General features: G+C 40.9%; 1 protein-coding gene across 21 annotated transcripts in view; it reads left to right on the top strand.

Moving 5' to 3' along the window:
• The window catches only part of DAB1 (DAB adaptor protein 1), a 507,009-nt gene that overhangs the window by 73,096 nt on the left and 420,513 nt on the right, over nucleotides 1–13,400 (top strand). For 4 of the 21 annotated variants that reach the window (XM_009683307.2, XM_009683309.2, XM_009683311.2 and 1 more), the window contains exons 1-2: nucleotides 3,979–4,145; nucleotides 6,158–6,218. The exons of 11 other annotated variants lie outside the window; for them this stretch is intronic. The gene's annotated coding sequence lies outside the window, so the exon portion shown is untranslated. Of the gene's footprint in view, nucleotides 1–3,953; nucleotides 4,146–6,157; nucleotides 6,219–13,400 lie in introns of those variants that run through there. 6 more of the 21 variants (XM_068953297.1, XM_068953303.1, XM_009683314.2 and 3 more) reach the window with 4 other exon arrangements.

The following is a 13,400-nucleotide window of genomic DNA, read 5'->3' as shown; positions in this document are numbered from 1 at the left end:
TTTTTTTTTCCTTTAGAATCCATCCTAATCAATAGCGGCATAGTCTAAAAGGCTGGAAATAAAACTAGTTACTATAAGTGAACTAATGACTCTGAATACAGTCTCTTTTGTTCTCACATCTTGAGTCTATTTGCTGCTTATATTGTGCTAAGACGTTTGCTAGCGGTTGCAATTTCTCTCCTCTAGGGAGATGACATTGGCCTTGATAACAGTGATAATGAGGCAATAGTTGTACGTGCGCTTCACATCTTTGCTGTGCAGCTAGTGCTTAATTTTCATTTATTTACTTTAATGCAGTATTTTTCAATAAGGAGACAACAGATCATACTCAGTTTTTGTTTCTGAGAGCTTATTATTTTTTACTATATATATAATAATATATATATATATAAAAATTATGGTGGTGGACAACAGTGAGTAGGCGTGTCTGACCAACTGTGACCAAGAAAATAGGACAAGTGAGACAGTGAAACATGCTCTGCGCTACGAATCAATGCCACTATGACATGCAAGACCAGCCTTGCAGGGGGTCAGAGTGCAGTGGCAGTGGGGAGAAAGGTTAGGAAGGACAAACAACTCGATGACAAGAGGGATCCTGAATTCTGTTTTCCTTTAGCTGAAATCTTAGCACTTACAAAGTGGAGGCAGAGGCAGGGATAGTCCAGTCAGACAAGTGTTTACTTATCTTCTGGCCAAGGAGCAGGTTTTGCAGCGTGGCCTGCAGAAGAGCCCTGCTGTGTCGCTGCCAGCCCTTCTTTGAGCAAGGCCTGGCACTGGTGACCTGCTGTGCCAAACTGGGTGGTGGAGATGCGACAGATGATTGCTAGGCACAGAGGGCTTGATCCTTGACGTGTTCTTTGGCAGTCCCGTTGCACGCAGTAATTGTAGGCTAAGAGCTAATCATGCACTTAAGGGCGTTGCTGGATCGGGGCCAGGCATGGTGCTCAGAGCCCTTCCATAAGCAGGAGTAAATAAGCCTATGCTTTTGATCAAAACTGAATTTTGTTCTGCATTATTTTTAGGGGCAAAGTACTCTTATTGCATCATTGAGACCTCTCTCTCAATTTAAAGCTCGTTTGTATTGCTCTCGACTGTTCAGAGATACTTTATATTAAGGTAAGAATCGTTTTTCGGTTTTTAGAGAAACCTAAGGAAGCCTATGGGAAAACAGGGCACTTGGCAGGGGGAGTTACTTGTACAGTGAAAATGACATTGCTACAATAAATGTAGCAAACGAACCAAGTGCAGAAAGAGAGCTGGCCTTTGGGAATGAAGTCCTGCCTTACTGTATTGTCACTCGGCCTAGTACTTCTGTCAAGTGACGTCCAAGGGCGTGGTAGTCTGCACGGTCCCATCCTCCTGAAGGAGGCAGTCTAGCCGAGATGCCAGGGCATCTTCAGGAACTACAGATAAGTGTCCTACGAAGTTGATTGTCCTTTTATGTATTTGACGTGATAAATATGAACAAGATTATATCTGATACTGGGCTGTTCAGAGTGGATTGTGCTAATAACATGACGGAGGGAAGGGCAGAGAACTTTGATAACTAAACTACATTTGATTCCAGAAGATACAAATCAGATAGGTACCGTTAGTATTTTAAGAACAACCACTTTTCCTTTCTTCATTGATTGAATAGGGAGGTTCTCATAATGGCTAGCACTTGACACATGAAAGGATGAAGAGGAAAACTGGTTTTTAAGGAAGAATTAGAGAAAATTTATCTCTGCATTGCGTGTTTGCTTGCTTTTTTCCCCATATTTGTTTGAACATTTTGATGAAAATCTGATAAAGTAAATCAAATTGATACCAAATGACAATTGTGCAGCCTTTTTACTTGAAAAGTAGACAAGACTTGTAAACAAATACTCCTCTCTTAAAAACAAAAGTAAAGTTAAAATGAAATGAAAATAAAGGTTTTATGTACATCTTGTAATGACTTTTTAATGCTGATTCATCTGGTGAAAGTCTTCTCAAGTCTTACTTTAAACGCTCTAGGTGTTTCTTAACTGGATGCTTCTGGTTTTATTGTGTTCTAGACTGCTTTCAAGACATAAACACAGTTAAAAGAGACTGGACTGGGGTATGCACACTTGTTTAAATCTGAAACCTTGAGAAAGAGACTTGAAGTGCAAGTTTCATGTGTTGACATTTTAATCCTGTCACCTCTAAAGCTCTGTAGGGTAATCATTTAAAAAGGTAAATGAGTTTGTATCCAGGCCAGTTTTCATTTTTCCCACCTTTTGCAAAAGCGCACCCTCATTAAGAGTTGGGATTATTCAGCCTCAGCTAGATAATCCTCTTCCTCCAAAAAAAAAAAAAAAAAAAGTTGAATGGTCAGCAGAAAACATATATACCTTCAGTAAGCTGCTTACGCGTAATAAAAAAAAAAGATAACTTTTGCTTGTTTTTAAATGTAAGTGGGCATAAGAACTCCTCTGGCAGAATATATGTCTTTTTAGTATTTTCTTAATCACTGGATCACCTGAATACCTTGTAGATGGACTTTCTGGTTTCATAGGACTTAATAACTTAACCAGTCAGAAGGAGCACCAAGTTGTAGTAAGGACTGTGGACAATATCTGTCCGATAATGGAGCATTAAAGTGCTTAACAGCTTTTAAAGTTGTAGTTACATCAAGGCAGGTTCTTCGAAGTCAGAATATTGAGATAAACAGAGGAGTTGGTAGTGGAGGGGGACAGGCCAGTGCTTGAACCGGAAGAGTGTGAGGGTATGACCATGCAGGAGTCAAGACGTGCCCCTATCTTTGTTAACGTTGGATGATAAACTTGACTTGCGAGTCTTCCCCTCCCCCTTTTTCTTTATTAAGTGCTTTATGGCTGGACCGTGCCACCCGACTTCTGATTTTTCACCACTGCCGTTCCTGATTATTATGTGCAGGAAACATGCCTTCACGCTGAGTAGCTCAATTTTGGCCTTTTGCCATTTTAGGCTTTCTGCTAAGCTCCCTGCGTGAGAAAAGTGAGTCGTCGTCAAATTGGAGTACTCGTTGGCTCACAGTGGGTTTTTTGTACCCTTAAATCCTGTGGCTTATTTGTATTGCTATTATGCATAGGAACCTTAGCTGTGAACAAGACTCCATTGTGCATCCGGTTTATAAATACTGGAGGAAAAGAAAGTCTTCCCCCATCGGGAGTCTAGGCATACGATGAGAGACGTTCAGTACGCTTCTGTGGAGAGCGCAAGCAAACAAAAGGAAAAAACGGATCCCTCGGAGACCTGGTAGTCTTAGAATGCCCATCATTCCCTTGTGCACCTTGTACAAAGTCTTTTGTAGGGCATTGCAATGAAAGGCTCATATTAAAGACAAGGAGGTGCTTTTGCAGAAGTTTATGGAAGCTCCTGCTAAGGGCCCAGGTCAGGTGCAGATAAAATATGAAGATCCTTATTTGAAGACGTAATATGTAAGGAGTAAAGGCTGATCAAAGATAGGATCTATTCTCAGGGTAGTGAATGAGAAATGAGAGGTCAGGTGGCAAAAACCTCAGAAAACAGTGAAGGAGATTTCCCATGAAGTTATGTGATGTTATAAGAGACTGGGAACTCTTGGGTCATTGCGGGGGTTGTCCGTTTACTGCTTTGCCAATATTCAGTGCAGTTTGCAGTACTGCCATTTCTCTTTAATTTAGACTACTTGTTTGTCTGTTCATTTACCTTAGGCTTTATGAATTAGCATGCAAATTGTAGCACATACTGATATTTAACTTTCTGTTGTGTATTTAGCTTATCTATTTATTTCCCAGAACGCTCAGCTCTTTCTACGTTGTTAAGGTCAGTGGTCGTTAGTTACATCTATCCATCTCGTCTTAACTCTGGACAGGCCGACATGAAGCTATTTGTTTAACCATTTCGGTATCCCCGTCACCCTCTTGCCGTTGATTGAGTCTGCTGAAGAGACGTACATCTATGTGGCCACACTTGATTTGTTGCAGGTCATTTTTTTTCCCCCGTACAATTCTTCCTTGTCATCGGTGAACTGCTTCATCTCGGCGCTGCGCTCTCCCTTCAGCTCATGTGTTGACCTCCGCCGTTGCCAGACGCACCAGATGGAAGCAAAGTTGTGTGCCCATTGTGCCACCGATTGCATCGCAGCCCAGGACACTGTGTGCCAGCTGGCTCCTAAGGTATCATTTTGTGTGTCCTCCAGTTGCCATTGGTTTGAGGGTAATTTGGCGTGTGGATTTTGGTCAGAAAAATTATCTATACATCTGTGGCAAGCCATCTGCTTTGTGTGCTATCAGTGGCATGGGGGGGAGGGGGTGGAGTGGCTGCCCTTGACCCGTTTCCATCATACCACCGGTGATGGCTTCTCTCTGGTTTGTGTTTACATGTGCGTATCTGGCTGAGAGTCTCACTAAAAAGCTCAGTCCTAGTGTGCGTCTCAGGGAGAGTGTCCAGTTGTCTTTTCAATCACAGGTACTTGCCTTTGTTTTTCCCATGTCTTTTGAAATAATAATGGCAGTAGCTTTGTGAGGTGCTGCGCAGGCTCCACACCACTCTGCTGCTGCAGTAACTTGCAATTTGGCAAGGGTTCTTCTGCTACAGTTTACTACCACTTACAGTAAGTAGATGCAAACTGCATTAGGATACTTTGCATCTAGGCAGCCTTTAATCTTGCTATGTGTATGTTCTTGTACACCTAGTAAAAAGTGCTAGTCGTGAGATGTGCTGTTGCTAGTGCCTTTCCTGCGTGTGTTGCCATTGGTGGTGGGTGATGGTGAACTAATGCTGTGTGGAAAATACATTCCTACACGTCTTTTTTTGCTGCTTGGCTCAGACTGTGCTGCTACTTTAGGAACAAAGCCAGAATATAGTCCTAATTTTGCAATATGCAACCATCAGCTTGAAAGTGCTAAACTTGGCCTCACCCAAAAAGTCGGGAGTTTCTGGTTTGTGCAGGTGTTAGTATATTCCTGAACAGGGAACATGATCAGAACTTGGAAAATATGAATGCACAGGTTACTGCACTTTTCCTCTCAGGAGCAAGAGGATATCATTATGAGAGACTGCATTTCTAGTCATGATGTTTGCAACACTATTTGCTGACACATGGTAAATGCCAATTTCTGTTTCTCCTTTCCTCACTTCACAAAACAGAGCTGGAAATAATTCAGTACTTTGTATTTGATACTGCACAGAAATATATTGGAACTTCTAAATGGGAGCCTCAGGCGTCTCCAATATGGTGTTTGATGCTTCCAGTTCAGAGCCATTTTCTTGCTCAGCAGCATTAAGTTGCTCTGCGTTTGAATGGGTGAGGTAAGGTATAATTGGCATTACTGTTGTTTCCAGTTATTTGGAAAGGCAGACTCAGTCAAAATCACCTGACTGTCTTCTTGAACAACAGGAGTTAGATGAAATGTATTCCTAAACAATAAGACTAAATTAGATGTGTACTTTGGCAGACTCAAACGAGTGATATTGATGAATCCTTAAAACCGTGACCGTTAAGTCAAGCAGTGGTTTTGATACCATTAATGAGCGAATGATGTTTTGAAGCTCTTATCTTTGTAAATTCTGACACTTCCAGTTGTCCTCAAGTAACAAAACACCACTGTCATCTGCAGTAGTGTGCTCTTTAAACATTTTGCCTGAGCTACATAGATCTGGGCTTTTTATGTTAGGAAAGGACAAGCATTTCTTGCTTGTGCTTTTATTTTCCTTTCTTTTGGTGGTTGCAGGTCCAGCTATTTAAGCCCTGAGCCATGCTTCAAGGTCTTGTGCAGTGCAGTGACTGTCATGTGGGTCAATAAGGCTTGAGCTGAGCCTCTAGACCTAAGCAGTGATGTGTTTTGCCCTGACTTAGCATACTGATGTATGGCTGCTTCCTCTGCTATCCTCGAAAAGGACTTTAATGCTGCTTTTTCCTTTGTTGGTATTGCCTTTTGTTCCCATTACACTGAGGACAATCCCAGTGTTAGAGAGATAAATTTCACAATTTGTCTTGTCAGGCTCTGAGATGGAGTTTTCTGTTATGCTGGCCGGTCAGAACAGCAGCGGTTTTCTTTCCGAGTGCACGTGGGTGGTTGTGCGCAGAGACCCCTCGCTTTCCTAATGGGATCTGTGTACTTACCTCCCACACAGCCCCCTGCGAACGCACCGCAGGCTCATACCTCTTCGGCTTTCTCTCTTCCAGCCTACCCATGTGGTTTAACCGTGCTGACTTTGGATGTAAATCCACTCAGAAACCCTTCTTGGTAAGTCATCAATTATTAACTTAATATGCCTGTTCTGTGCATTCCCACTGCTCCAGGATTCATTATATTGCCTTTTGGTTGACCTGACAGAGCTCTTCCATGCCTCTCCTTCCAACGTGAAGGCCTAGAGTCGATGTGTAACTTTGCTCCTGGGCCACGTACTCTGACTCTGCCTGGCCCTCATGGAAAGGATAGGTCAGAATACAACTAAGAAATTCATTTCTGGAGAAAATTAGAGAAAGATATGTAAAGGTATTTTGCTTATTCAGAAGGGAAATATTGCAGCAATTGTGCTAAAGGTAATAGGAATCTTGTTCCTGCTCCTCGCTGTCCTTCACTGCAGCATTTAAATATGTCATGGTGTGGTGGGGAAAACCTCTAGCTGTACTGCCATGTTATTGTTGACCCATTTTCCAAACAGCTGCTGGCTAAGACTGAATACATATTACTACCATTATAATTGTTAGATTTTGCCTCGCCGCATCGGGAATTCTGTGAACATTGTGAGTCTGGCCCAGAGCACTTTGCTAATCAAACACAAATTAAAACTAACCCAGCTGACTGCTGTGAAAATACTGGTACGCTTCCCTAGTAGATTTACATGGACTTATGTACTAAGAGAACTTCAGGACTCTCTGTTAAAATATGTAGTAATGTCTCCTTTTTTTAACAAAGGATGACAATGAGATACAGAAGGGCCTTTAGCTTAAAACCGCACAGCAAATGAAAACTGGCTGCTCCTAGTTTCAGGTTGTGGGTTGTGAGCTCTACCTTGGGTAGAGAAGTAGGCATTAGCCAGATTTACTTCCAGTATTTTGTATGTAAGAGATGATTTGTAGTCTCAGTATTGCATTTCCTGCTTCAATAAATAGCTGTTTTCTGAATGCGGTATATATTAGGTTTTGTGCCAAAAAAGGCCATTACAGATTTTACTGCAATACATTCAAGCGAAGAAATACATTAACCTGTGTTCTTCTTTACTATTAAGAACATCAGCCAAAATCACGCAGCTCTAAGGAAAGAATAACAGAAGATAACTTGCATTTTACAGAAAACGTACGTTACATGCTGTCAATTGCCGTTTGCCTTGCGCTGTACTCAGCGTGGTATCCTATAGCACAATGTAAACAAAATTATAATCTTATCAAGCAGGCTTGCTCCTACAGTGATGACAGCTACTTAGACTGCCAGAAGCAGGGCCAGAAAAACAGAGACTGTTTGAAAGCAGCTGACAAATTTTTTTTAGCAGTGTAGGTTGAAAGAAAATTATAATAAAAATTTCATTATGTTCTATCCAGTAGAGTCAATAACATAAGTTTCCAGCAGACCTCAAAGCCCACAACTCAAATGGGGTCAATATCCTGAACATAGCACTACCTTATGTGTTAAGATGATGTTGAAAAGCCTGGATGAGAGCACTTTGGCCTGAATTCTTCTTGGGTATTAGGTATGTTAGGGGTGTTAAACCATCCTGGTGATGGGATAGAGTCACCTTCTGCTTATTTCAAAGCATCTGACTAGAGAATCGGGAGGAACGTACTCAACTGCTTTGTTAAAAGTTAGGTGTGTCCCCCAAATCTCCTATGTATGGACTGGTATTCAGAATACTCCTGTATTTTGCATTTGTAGATTTACGATTAGGGCTTCGGTTTCTGCTCTCTGTAAAAAGATGTACCTAATCAGGTCCCAACACTGCACATATCTAAAACTGTTACTCATTTTAGCTCATTTTTTAGCTTTTAGCTCATCTTGGATGTCTCTTTGGAATAATGAACTATTGTGCTAGGACCAGAGATTTCTAGTACATCCCAAAACTTACTGCTGCGCCATTCCACTTTCATCCTGTTTTCAGTTGACAGGTACGTCTGAAAAAAACCTGGAGACATGGAGTGAAATTTTACTCAGCAGATGGCAATATCACTTTTAGTACTGAGCTCAGGAGAGCTATTCCATCATATACTCGCTTTTAAATATATTACATAAATACACTGGGACTGTGACCTTTTTGTTTCCTTAACAGAGCTGTATTGGAAGTTGGCTATATATCCTTCTCTCTAGATGGTAAGATAATACAATTCCTATGTATCTTCAGTCATTCATGCACTATATTGCATATGTAATTAAAGCATTAATAAAAATAACAGCAGGAAGAGTTCATCAGCAATTCAAATACAAATATTTGTGAAAATCTGTCTTCTCCAACATGTTCTTTTCCTCCCTGACTTTTTTTTTTTTTGGTAAAAATAACATAAGCAACAATGCTGATCCATTTTTACCACTTGAGTATCTCTGCAGGATAGTAAACTCATTTAGCTTTTGAATTAATTTACCATATATTGTGCAAGCTCATTATTGTCATACATTTTGGGAGACATCGTCTGCATATGCAACACATTAAAGGCTCCAAGTCTGGCTTCAGATGTCCATTCACCCTTCAGTGTGGAGTTTTCCCAGAGATGTGAAGGCAAAGCTGACCCTCCGCTCTGCACTGCAGCTTGGTGTTCCTCAAAGAGCCTGGCGCATCTTTGTAATGTTAATGTACTGTACGCAAGAAGTAGGGCTTGAAGGGCTCCTTTTCTTTCTTATATTTCATTTCTGGAAGGTGCCTTTGACTGTTCTTTGAAGTATGAAACTAAGCTATGGCTGCCAGGCTTGGGCAGTGTAGGGCAGCTGGATTGGGCATGGGAAGCAAGCCAGAAGATCTGTTGCTGCTTATCGTTATTTTGGTGGGACTCGTGTACTTCCATTTCACAGTTAACTTTGAGATTCTCAGTATGTGGATTTATCTTTGTAAGATTTCTAAAACCTTGCAGCACACCTGCTTTCTGAGCTCATAATAGATCTTTCTAAACAAGTGCTGTTAAATGAACTATACTTTCCTAATTCTGGGTTATTAAATTTCCTCTAGATAGAATCTTAATTTTACTTTGACTCTCAGTACAGTAATGTATTGTGTCTACATGGCACATACTCTATTCCTAAGCAAAGCATTAGAGATACTGTATGACATTTATATATTGTTTTGAATAAGGATCACAGGATCCATCCAACAAATGAGACCAGTGCACTGGTGTCCAACAGATGGGAAAAAGTTGATGACTAGCTGAGAGGTGTGAAGGTCATAAATATCAGGCCAGTATTAGTCATACATTTAAACCTATTGAATTGATAATAATGCTTCTCAGATGTTTTTATGATCTGAGTAGAATGGATCATATCTGAGTGCTCGAGAATGAATTCTTTTCCATATAGCATCATGCAGGGATATGGGGAGTACTGCTGACTTGCTTAATTAAAAGGGTCTCTTTTGTCCAAGATGTTCAATTTATTTTTCAATTTTTTTCTAGTTTGCTTCTCAGTTTTCTACCAGTGAGTGAATCCATTGCCCTGGGGAGAAAGGAATTGCTCTGGTAGAGAGGGTTTCTCAGGGGTCTTGCTGCAGTTTTTCTGCATCTCTTTCCTGATTTAGCATGTCACTAGGATGCATCCCTGGCCATGAGGAAGATCTTTGCTATAATAATGAAAGGAGGGGGCTGAACACCCCGCTCCTGCGAGATGTGGAGCTCCAGCATTGGCAGTCTGTCTTCTGGTTTCTCTCTTTCCATGTTTGTCTCTTGGAGTGAGCAGTGGATGCAGATGGATTTTTTTTCCCCTTCATGTTTCACTCTCAAGCCACCCAGGTTATATTAAGAGATCTTGCAATTAATCTTATGCTTTTGTTGTTTAAAAAACAAAAAACAACACTATTTACTTCCAGCAAAGGGAACCTTCTTGCATCTTCCTGTGGGGTAATCAGCCTGCCTCTGTGGTGCCAGCAGTAAGAGGCTGATGTACTACCTCCATAAAGAAAGCAGTTGTTCTTTACTGTTATTCTGTATATTAGTTGACATTAATCCCATAACTGAAGCTTCCAGGTTTAGGATTAAGTTGATATTTATCAGCAAAAGCCTGCTAAAAGAAAAGAGCAGATCTGTGGTAAAGAGTGGTTTAGACCCCTCTGCCTGCTCCTCCGACATGCGCCAGACCTTTCAGATCTTCTTGTTTCTTCTGGTCCGTGTAAACTCGCCAGACTAGGCTGCTTCATGAGCTGGTTTAAAGCTGCTCTAGTCAACTCCATGTTAGGGAAAGGTGTTAGGTTGAGTAACCATACGCTGGAGGGGTAAAAGAAAACAGCCTCTGAAATTTATAATGAAATGAGTGCCACCAGCCAGAAATTCGATTTGTAATATGTATGAAGTCCCTTTTGAGGACAGAGATGACACTAGCTTTTACTATGAGAAAATGTGACCATTGCATAAAGTCCACCGTTCCCTGAGCAGGAGGTTGGTCTGATGACTATGCTGGTCAGAGTGCCAGAAGGACAGTGCCTTGGTGTTTCAACTCGGATGTGAATTCAATTTGTTAATAAGACCAGCCGGCACCAGAAATTTCAGAAGTGCCAGTAGTCCGACCCAAAGGCAGCCACTTCTTTTCATAGTTGCAGCAAGAGGAAAAATAAGGTTGGAATCTTTTTATCAGAAGTTACCTAGTTTCATATCCTTGTACTGTTTCATGTGGCAACAGCCACACGATGTCAAACTGCTTATCATTTAGAGAGCGTTTTCTCCCGTTCCATGAAAATACCTTTAATTGAGCATGTTACAATTGCTTCTTTTTGAATATATATTTTCAAATATTTATATTAGCGATATTCCCGTTGTTTTCATTTGATAGTGTTTCCTGATTCCTCACAGTATTTCCTTTTTGGCTTCAAAAGGAATTTTACTAGGTATAGTGAATTTTAGCTCAAAATGGAAAAAAAATATTAGGTGCTTTAGAACAATTGAGAGTTTCTCAGTGATGAGATGCTTATTTTTCCGGATATAGGCCATTGTCTTGTAGTGCTGCATTTGAATGCTTTAAAGAACATTAAGTGAATGAAGCTGTATAAGAGCCCTTTAAAAAATGTTTCATGTAAGAGTTTAATATTTTTGTATTTCTATTAGAGATTATTAATGCCATCTGGGGATTTGTTGTTCAAGAACCTCTGTCCCAAACAGCAGGATTTGTGCTTAAAGGAATGCCATCCATTAAAAGCTGCCTCAAGTTTGTTTGTTGTTGTCATTGTCGTTGTTTCGTTTTGTTTCCTGTATTGTTTTATCTAATTTTTGCAGGCAAAGCCTGGGATTGCTATAATTTAAAGAAACTGGAAAGGAAGGGGAAGAAAAGAAACCTTTGCTTTTCGATTTGTTATGTTCATTTCACAGCTGTTTCAGTGCAGTCTGTTTTGCTGTTTCTTTGGTAGTCAGCTGGAAAAATAATTTTAAAAATTAGGCAAATATGATTATAAAATCTGTCTCTCTCTCACACGCGCACACGTGCGCTCACACACAACTGAGAAACATAGTCTTAGGAGCAGGTGAACTGCCTGAAACTACTTATTCTAAGCCATTTTTGGTTAATTGCTTAGTCTGACGCATAAGGAAATGTCATATCCTCTAATTGAGTTTTAACTCGGGATACCTGTCTCTCTCTTTCTTTTTTCTTTTTCAACGTTCTAAATGCTTCTGCCCAAGTGTGTGGATCGATGTATTTGCTCTAAACAGCGTTACCAGTTCATCCTGATGATTTCCGGGTTAGATGCAAGTGGCTTGTACAGGCCCCATCATATAAGTGTATGAGGATGGGTCATACCTGTGGTCCCTCTATATTATCTTCGTGTTAAAGGTAGCCTAGTGATAAACTGTTGATCTTAAGCTGGTAGTATGGGGCAGAGTAAAGTTATGTTCTAGCCTTGCCATCTGTCTCTGGGTTGGGAATTGGCTTCATTCTGAGTTTAGTTCTCTTTGAATACTTGTGCACTGTTCATCAGTCAAAAAGTGAACAAAAATGGCAACAGAGAAACATAAATGTAGGAACAAGTTTGCAAACCGTTCTTGAAATCATTTGTAAGTGAGTGGAATAGGAATGTGCATCGGATGAGAATAATGGGAGGGAAATGCTATAGGAGAAATTCCTACCCATCAGCAATGGATGTGCTTGCCAAGCAGCTAAGCTGTAGCTTAGGAAAGAGATGCAATTAAAAAGCCTCATTCCCCATGCTGTGCTCAGCTCTCCCCAATGTGCTCCATGGCTTCCACCGAACAGGGTGGATTCACGGCCTCAAAGACAACCTTGTAGAGACAAAAATAGCATTAAAGTCTTGAAACGAAGCAATTATTAAGCAGGGATCTCAAGCAAATTAATTCTCTTCTGAATCATCCTTTCAGAACGTTTTACAGTAATGCGAGATCCCATGATTAGACTGGCCAGTTTTTGCCATTTTTACCTTTTCAGGGCTCCAGTAAATCACTCCTCAATTCGGTCTTCTGTCCTGAAAGAGAAGTGTCGGGCAAGTTACGGAGTCAAGTATTGTCATTGTTATTGTTTGTGGTGGTTCTCTTTGCTTATGCCTTGAAATAAGAGTAAGTGTATAATTGAAAGATTACAGTTCCTGAGCCTTCCAGCCCCTAATTACACCAGAAACAGATAATACCATCAGTGGATGAGGAACAGGTGATTCAGATATATCGCATCTTATATTTATATCTTAAAATGAACAGTTTTTTTGGAGGGGAGAAGCAGGGTTGAACAGAAACCCCAAAATATGCTTCTATTTTCAGCACTGAATAAACAAGAAAATACGAAATGTGAAATAAATATCCATGCTCGCCTAGATAACGACATTTCTTGGGAGATAAAAAATAGCATTTCTTTTGTTTTGTTTCTGTCAGTGTCTTGTTTTTTTATCCATGTCGGAAACGAATTTGGCTTAGGGGTGCAGCAATATGAAGTTTCCAGCTCTGTAGTCAGAAGGGCGAATGAAGGTTGTGCAGGTGTGGAACAAATGCGAGTTGATGGGAGGTGGGTCCCCGGGAGGTATGTGCATTAGCTCAGCTGACTTAGAAGTGCACTGTCTCCTGCGTGTGTGAAAGCCATCCCAGTCTTGATGTAGTCACTAAGAATGCATCTTTCCAGTTGTACCCCAATATTTTGAAGAGGGGCGTACTCCCCGTGTCGGCAGTGTGAATTCAGGCACAGCATTGAATGTAGGTGGGCTTGCAGAAAGCGGTGGGTGGCCACAGAAGAGAGCAGGTGAGCACAAGCCCGTGTTCAGGACTGAAGCAGAGGAATGTGTTTTCTCTCTGGCATATCCAGAAAGTT

This window comes from Struthio camelus, chromosome 8 (genome assembly GCF_040807025.1).
Source record: "Struthio camelus isolate bStrCam1 chromosome 8, bStrCam1.hap1, whole genome shotgun sequence".
Classification (NCBI taxonomy): Eukaryota; Metazoa; Chordata; class Aves; order Struthioniformes; family Struthionidae; genus Struthio; species Struthio camelus.
The sequence above is the reverse complement of the archived record's forward strand: the minus strand, read 5'-3'. Positions and strand labels throughout refer to the sequence as shown.